Source organism: Gadus macrocephalus, chromosome 5, assembly GCF_031168955.1.
Source record: "Gadus macrocephalus chromosome 5, ASM3116895v1".
Classification (NCBI taxonomy): domain Eukaryota; kingdom Metazoa; phylum Chordata; class Actinopteri; order Gadiformes; family Gadidae; genus Gadus; species Gadus macrocephalus.
The window spans coordinates 21,550,803-21,558,302 of record NC_082386.1 but is presented as its reverse complement, the minus strand read 5'-3'; the positions used below and the strand labels follow the sequence as shown (position 1 = coordinate 21,558,302).

The 7,500-nt window shown below is 49.6% G+C and overlaps 1 protein-coding gene across 2 annotated transcripts in view; it reads left to right on the top strand.

Moving 5' to 3' along the window:
- Positions 1–7,500, top strand: part of plekhh1 (pleckstrin homology domain containing, family H (with MyTH4 domain) member 1) — a 41,139-nt gene that overhangs the window by 865 nt on the left and 32,774 nt on the right. Inside the window, exon 1 of one of the 2 annotated variants that reach the window (XM_060052895.1) lies at positions 6,324–7,001. The exons of the other annotated variant lie outside the window; for it this stretch is intronic. The gene's annotated coding sequence lies outside the window, so the exon portion shown is untranslated. Of the gene's footprint in view, positions 1–6,323; positions 7,002–7,500 lie in introns of those variants that run through there. 2 annotated transcript variants of the gene reach the window in all.

Genomic DNA, 7,500 nt, shown 5'->3' with positions numbered 1-7,500 from the left:
CGCTTGTGTGTGCGTGTGTGTGTGTGTGTGTGTGTGTGTGTGTGTGTGTGTGTGTGTGTGTGTGTATGTGTGTGTGGTAGAGCTCTTCGGGGCTGTGTGTGTTTACACCTCAGTCCAGAGGAATGTCAGGAGGACTGGATTGAGTCTGATAATGAGAGTGGTCAGTTTACCCGAGGTCTGTCATTAACCTCCTCCTCCTCCTCCTCCTCCTCCTACTCCTCCTCCACTGGTAGGAGAAGGGTTGTGTAGAACAACAACAATTGAAGATAACTTTATTCATGATAGATCCTGAACGTTTCTGTGAGTGAAGATATTTGATTTACGTCAACAGAAGTTTAAATAAATCTAGACACAAAAATGTGTCTGTAGTCTTTCGACCACTATAATCACGTAGAAACAAGAGGTGTGGTGTGTGCGCGCGCACGCGCGTGCATGTGTGTGCGTGTGTGTTTGTGCGTGTTTGTGTGTGTGTGATGGTAAAGGCAGGATGATGAACGAGAGGAGGCTGTAAGTAGTGGAAAAGCCGTTTCCAGGGGTCCCAGGGGGCCCCCGCCTTATCTCTCGATTTGCCTTCTGGTGCAGGAGGTCTAACGCGTCTTTGTATACCTTTCTTTAGCGTTAGCGCTAAAGGGCAATGCTATATCTGTTTTGAACCGCATCTCCGCCGTGTCAAATCAAACATTCAGCCGGTTCCAAGGACAGGAGCCGGAGCAGCAGCAGCTAATTAAAAAGTCCCTACAAGGAGCTTAAGAACAGTGTACGTTTTCTCTGGAATAAAGACCGCATTTCCCAGAAGGCCCCTCTCTCTCATCAATAAGGGCTGTTTCAGCTCCCTGGTGAAGAGTGGTAGTTCTAAAAAACAGCTGTGTGCAGTACAGCGATGGCAGGAGGTTAGCCCATGGTGCAGCTGTGTGCAGTACAGCGATGGCAGGAGGTTAGCCCATGGTGCAGCTGTGTGCACTACAGCGATGGCAGGAGGTTAGCCCATGGTGCAGCTGTGTGCACTACAGCGATGGCAGGAGGTTAGCCCATGGTGCAGCTGTGTGCACTACAGCGATGGCAGGAGGTTAGCCCATGGTGCAGCTGTGTGCAGTACAGCGATGGCAGGAGGTTAGCCCATGGTGCAGCTGTGTGCACTACAGCGATGGCAGGAGGTTAGCCCATGGTGCAGCTGTGTGCACTACAGCGATGGCAGGAGGTTAGCCCATGGTGCAGCTGTGTGCAGTACAGCGATGGCAGGAGGTTAGCCCATGGTGCAGCTGTGTGCACTACAGCGATGGCAGGAGGTTAGCCCATGGTGCAGCTGTGTGCAGTACAGCGATGGCAGGAGGTCAGCCCATGGTGCAGTTGTTCTAGCTATGCTTCCTCCTCAGTTCCATGTGCTGACATTGCTTAGTCAGATCTTTATCCATTCGGGACATATTGTCATACTTTTTGGAATAATTTTCTCCAAATTTCTCTGTGGTCCAAATCTTCTGCTCTGCTCTTTTCTGTTCTGTTTCATTTTGGGAAAGAACTGTTGACATCGGCGCCTCCGCTTGTCCCTCCCGCTGTGAAGCGAACGGAGAAGGCGTTCCCCCAGCGCCTTGTTCCCCACACTGCCACCGACCGTAGACCAGCCTGCACCACAGCACAGCGCTCGTACCCGGGTGGAACCAGAACGCCCCCGGGGTCCGGGGCCCAGCCCGGGGTCCGGGGCCCAGCCCGGGGTCCTGGATGGGAGCAGATATTCTCTGGTTCAACCCTGCAGTGAACCAGAGGATATCATTCCCCCCCTCCTCCCGACCTCGTCCCACTCAGTCCATCATCAGTTCTCCTAAACAAGAGCGAGCCGGCCCTCTGACTCACGTCTTCTCGGGATTCAAACCTGCGGTCCGGGTTGTCAGAGGAGGGGTTCGATGGGGGTGGTAGAGGAATGGGGGGGGGGGGGGCTTGGGAGCCAGTTAGAATGCTGCGGAGACGACACCAGTTAGGATGGATGATGTCACCCCACCACCTCATCACTGACATCATCACAGCTGCACACTCAGGTGTGTGTGTGTGTGTGTGTGTGTGTGTGTGTGTGTGTGTGTGTGTGTGTGTGTGTGTGTGTGTGTGTGTGTGTGTGTGTGTGTGTGTGTGTGTGTGTGTGTGTGTGTGTGTGTGTGTGTGTGTGTGTGTGTGTGTGTGTGTGTGTGTGTGTGTCTTTTCAGTGATTGAAGGATGCTTGGGCCAATGGAACGACTTCAACATATCAGCCTGAGAACAACTGTCCACATCTGTTGCCATCGGGGTGAGCTCATGTGTGGAGTAATGCAGAAGTGGCGGAAAAACATTCATGACGAACTTGGTTGGTCATCAACAACAAAGTCGTAAAGACTCAGACCAAAGCTTTTCTTTCTGCGATGGTTGTGATGGTTTCCATCTCTGGTTGAGAAGAAGCGGTGAATAGGACAGTGTATTGTACTTTACTATCATTTATGGTTCTATGGTGCATAGCATGTATGCTACATTATATGGTACTATAGTATATAGTACTATAGTATATGGTGCTATAGTATTATATACTATAGTATATGGTACCATAGTATACTATAGTACCATATACTATAGTATATAGTACTATAGTATATGGTGCTATAGTATATTGTACTATAGTATATGGTGCTGTAGTATTATATACTATAGTATATGGTACCATAGTATACTATAGTACCATATACTATAGTATATAGTACTATAGTATATAGTACTGGTACTATAGTATATGGTACTATAGTATATGCTATAGTACTATAGTATATAGTACTATATACTATAGTATATGGTACTATATATATAGTACTATATACTATAGTATATGGTACTATATATATAGTACTATATACTATAGTATATGGTACTATAGTATATAGTACCATATATAGTACCATATACTATAGTATATGGTACTATAGTATATAGTACCATATACTATAGTATATGGTACTATATATATATAGTACCATATACTATAGTATATGGTACTATATATATATAGTACTATATACTATAGTATATGGTACTATATATATAGTACCATATACTATAGTATATGGTACTATATATAGTACCATATACTATAGTACCATGTACTATAGTACATGGTACTATATATAGTACCATATACTGTAGTACCATATACTATAGTATATGGTACTATATATATAGTACCATATACTATAGTATATAGTACTATAGTACCATATACTGTAGTACCATATACTATAGTATATAGTACTATAGTATATAGTACTATATATAGTACCATATACTATAGTACATGGTACTATATATAGTACTATGTACTATAGTATATGGTACTATAGTACATGGTACTATAGTATATAGTACTATATAGTACTATATATAGTACATGATACTATATATAGTACTATATACTCTAGTATATGGTACTATAGTACATGGTGGTGGATATATACTGAGGGAGGTCCTCTTGCACGGTCACTGACTCCTCCATGACGTCAGCTTAAGGTTGGAGAATCTGGTTTGTAAGGAGGAAGAGGAGAAGGATGAGAGGGGGGAGTGAGGGGAGGAGGAGGAAGAGGGGGGGGGGAGGGGAGGGGAGGGGGGGAGGAGTAGAGGGGAGGGGGGAGGGGAGGGGGGGAGGAGTAGAGGGCTTGTAAAAGGATGAGCAGTGGTCGGGTTTCTGTTGGGTTGTGTATGTGCGAATGCGCGCATGTTTGGCCCTGACCCAGTCTGTCTCTGAAGTCTTCTGGAGCAGCCCAGGGACTCCCGGTCTGCCCTCCTCCCCTGAAGGGGGCTTGACCTGCTGGGCTCAGCCTCCAGCCCCCCCCCCTCCAGGGTCCGGGCCGTACTGGGTGGCCAGGAGGGCTGACGCTAACCCAAACACGTACGGCCCGTTGGAAGAGCCTTTGTTTGTTGGTGGGACTCTGCGCTCCACCTGGGCTCTGCTGATCCACTGCGCTTCCACTCTGTGGGAATAGCACTTAGGGGGTTTTATATTTATATCTTCTAACAGTCGTGGTCTGGATTGTTCCATAAACTGTCCCCACAAGGCTTCTGACCCGGTCCAAACTCCCGGCCACGTCGCTCCCACACACACTGACGCACACAGCTCACACACACACACACACACACACACACACACACACACACACACACACACACACACACACACACACACACACACACACACACACACACACACACACACACACACACACACACACACACACACACACACACACACACACTTACAAAGACACACACTTACAAAGACCTCAACAGATCTGCACGGATTCAAACATTGACTCACTCACTCACTCACTCACTCGCTCACAAAGACCCAGGCTCAAAGAAAAAACCCAAACACACGCACAGACCAACGCATAGAACGATTTGCAAAGACACACGTCACACACACACACACACACACACACACACACACACACACACACACACACACACACACACACACACACACACACACACTATCAAACAAGACACACATAAACCACTTGCGTACACACACAAACAGACACACACACGTATACAAAGACCTTCACAGGCCACCTACACACTGACCTCATTCTTTTCTTTCGTGTGTTGTGGGTTTCCAAATTGAGTTAGCAAGCGCTATTTTAATCAGAGCCAGTGGCTGTGTGAGAGATGATGTTTGTCAGCTTTATTATTCACAGCGGAGGACGTAGGGGACGGCTGACAGTGTTCAGCCGAGTCCCTGGCACCAGTCGCTGGACACAAACCCTTCTCTCCGTGCTGCACCAACTGAGAATCCTGCAGGATGTTTTTGAGGAATTAGCATGGCAGCGCTAATTGTGTTTTAGCGGCTAATAACCAGCTGTACCCAGCTGTTCTGGTCCATGCCCCGCTGTGGCTCACACACACACACACACACACATACACACACACACACACACACACACACACACCACTCTCCACTGCCTGGGACGCGAGGCCCACAGGTAGACTGTGGACGTTGGGGTCTGAGCTCACAGACAGAGAGAGAGAGAGCAGTCGTAACCTCTGCTTGCCTGACTTCAGTAATTTGCGTTTGCTAGGTCTGTATTTAGGAGGAAGCTAATTGTAGGGAAGGCCACGGTGCACTTTGAGTGGCTGGACTTTGAGCGTCTGTGATTCTGCTGACGGTGTCTGGCCGGCTCTGAGCTGCTCTCTGTTTGGTCTGAGCGGTTCGACTGAAGCCTGCCTGCTTCTCCTTCTTTATCTCCCTGAACCAACTCTCAGCTGTTTGTCGGGGACTCCTTAATCTCCGTTCATGTTTGTGCAAAGCCGTTTTCTCACACCGCGGCCATCGTCCCTTCTTATCACTAGTCAGCGGGTCGTTAGTTTAGCCGCAGCAACCCTCGTTATCAGAGAACAAACACGTCCTCGTTAATTGATTTTAAACAGAGAACACAAAGCCAGGGATCTTTGTGAATGAACATCAGACCGGTGTGAAAAAAGCTGTCCACACGTCAATCCCCCCCCTCCCCCCCCCCCATTTTCAGGTAAAAATAGCTTTAGTCGCCCCCCTCCCCTCCCCCAACCTCGATCCGTTCCCCAAACATTTGGCACTCAGCCTATTTATTCTCAAACATTCTTTCTTCTTCCTTTCTCTGCCTGGACCCCCACCCCCCCTGCCCAGTGCTGACTGCACCCCCCCCCCACCACCCTCACCCCCCACTCCAGCTCCCCCCCACCCCGGTGCTGACTGCACCCCCCCCCCACCACCCTCACCCCCCACTCCAGCTCTGACGGACAGCCCTGCAGAAAGACAGCATTGTGTCGCCCCTCGGTCCTGTTTCAGTCCCGCTCTGTAATTAAGAAGGGGGGGCAGGCTGGGATAGTGGAGAGGGGCGGGGGGCAAGAGGGGGGTCAGTTGGTTATTTGGTTTTAGAAAACAGCGTCCCTGACCAGGCCTGGGAGCCGTGTGTGTGTGTGTGTGTGTGTGTGTGTGTGTGTGTGTGTGTGTGTGTGTGTGTGTGTGTGTGTGTGTGTGTGTGTGTGTGTGTGTGTGTGTGTGTGTGTGTGTGAGGCTGGGATTGGTGTGTGTGTGTGTGTGTGTGTGTGTGTGTGTGTGTGTGTCGGGTTTGCTCAGTGTGTGTGTGTGTGTGTGAGGCTGGGATTGGTGTGTGTGTGTGTGTGTGTGTGTGTGTGTGTGTGTGTGTGTGAGGCTGGGATTGGTGTGTGTGTGTGTGTGTGTGTGTGTGTGTGTGTGTGTGTGTGTGTGAGGCTGGGATTGGTGTGTGTGTGTGTGTGTGTGTGTGTGTGTGTGTGTGTGTGTGTGTGTGTGTGTGTGTGTGTGTGTGTGTGTGTGTGTGTGTGTGTGTGTGTGTGTGTGTGTGTGTGTGTGTCGGGTTTGCTCAGTGTGTGTGTGTGTGTGTGTGTGTGTGTGTGTGTGTGTGTGTGTGAGGCTGGGATTGGTGTGTGTGTGTGTGTGGTATAGAGGTATGTGTGTGGGGAAGGATCGTCTCTTTCTGTTCAACTCGGTGATCGTCTGTCCCCTGTGTATTTCTTCCGTGCAGATTGTGTGTCGTGTGGGTGTGTCGTGTGTGCATGTGTGTTTAATAAAGATAGGTACGTAGGGATATATGAAACAGCAGGGCCGACAGTGTGCACTTGTGCGTGCAGTCCACACACTGAAAGGAAGAGGTGTGTGTTTTTTCTGTGTCCAAATTGTCAGGACTGATTTCTATGTACGATAAGAATTACATATTTCTTTACTATGCAAGTGTGTGTGTGTGTGTGTGTGTGTGTGTGTGTGTGTGTGTGTGTGTGTGTGTGTGTGTGTGTGTGTGTGTGTGTGTGTGTGTGTGTGTGTGTGTGTGTGTGTGTGTGTGTGTGTGTGTGTGTGTGTGTGTGTGTGTGTGTGCTGGTCCCCCCGCTGGGCGGCTGGTCTGACTCGTACCCGGTGCCGTGATTCACAACACGTGCGTTGGACGGCCAGCGTTCCGCTGCTCTGCGTCTCCATGGCGACGGCGGTAAATGCACCCAGCAGCTGGCCGGTGTGGAAAACCTTCACCGTCGTTCCGGGGTCATTCCTCGAAACAAGCGCTCCTCGTCACGTTGGGCTGGACCCTGATTGGTCGAGGCAGAGCCACATCATCATCCCTGAGTCCAGAGAGATGGGGAGAAAGAGGGGGAGAGAGGGGAAGAGGGAGAATGAGGGGGAGGGAGGGGAAGAGGGAGAAAGAGAGGGAGGGAGGGGAAGAGGGAGAAAGAGAGGGAGGGAGGGAGGGGGAGAAAGAGAGGGAGGGAGGGGGAGAGGGAGAAAGAGAGGGAAGGAAGGAAGGAAGGAAGGAGGGGGAGAAAGAAAGGGAGGGAGGGAGGGGAAGAGGGAGAAAGAGAGGGAGGGAAGGAGGGGGAGAAAGAAAGGGAAGGAGAGAAAGAGGGAGCAAGAGCGGAAGAGAGGGAGAGAGGGGGAGAGGGATAGGGGGAGAGCGAGAGGTAAAGAGAGAGAGGGAGAAAGAGAGAGAAAGA